Source organism: Alligator sinensis, unplaced genomic scaffold, assembly GCF_000455745.1.
Source record: "Alligator sinensis unplaced genomic scaffold, ASM45574v1 scaffold159_1, whole genome shotgun sequence".
NCBI classification, from domain to species: domain Eukaryota; kingdom Metazoa; phylum Chordata; order Crocodylia; family Alligatoridae; genus Alligator; species Alligator sinensis.
Window position 1 is genome coordinate 1,143,554 of NW_005842222.1, and position 449 is coordinate 1,144,002.

Consider the following 449-nt stretch of genomic DNA (forward strand, 5'->3'; position numbering starts at 1 on the left):
TTCGTCGGCAGGACGGCGTGGTCGGTAGAGGAGTCGCTGCGTCGCTGGGCGGGGTTGCCGGAGATGACGCCGCGCCGATGGGCGGAGTTGCTGGCCGAACTCTCACGGGTTCCTCCGAAGCTCCACCCTTCTTTTCCGGTTCTTCCACGCAGTCTCCCTCTTGCTCGGCGCCATCTTGGGCTGGCGTTTCAGGATCTCTTCTCTCAGCCGCTTCTTTGACTGCCTGCACGGCCATATACAACTGGGCTGTTAAACTTAAATTCTTCATCATTAAATCAGCAATTGTACGGAAAGTTGTACTCAATTCTCCCCCCTTGTCATACTGCGGGGCCACCCTCTCATCCGCGGTGCGCTCCTCTGTCTCCAGATCTTCGCGGAGCTCGGATGGAAGCTCGCGACCCCTTAATCTAGCCGCCATGAGGGGAGGGAACCGGCCGATTGGCTCCGGT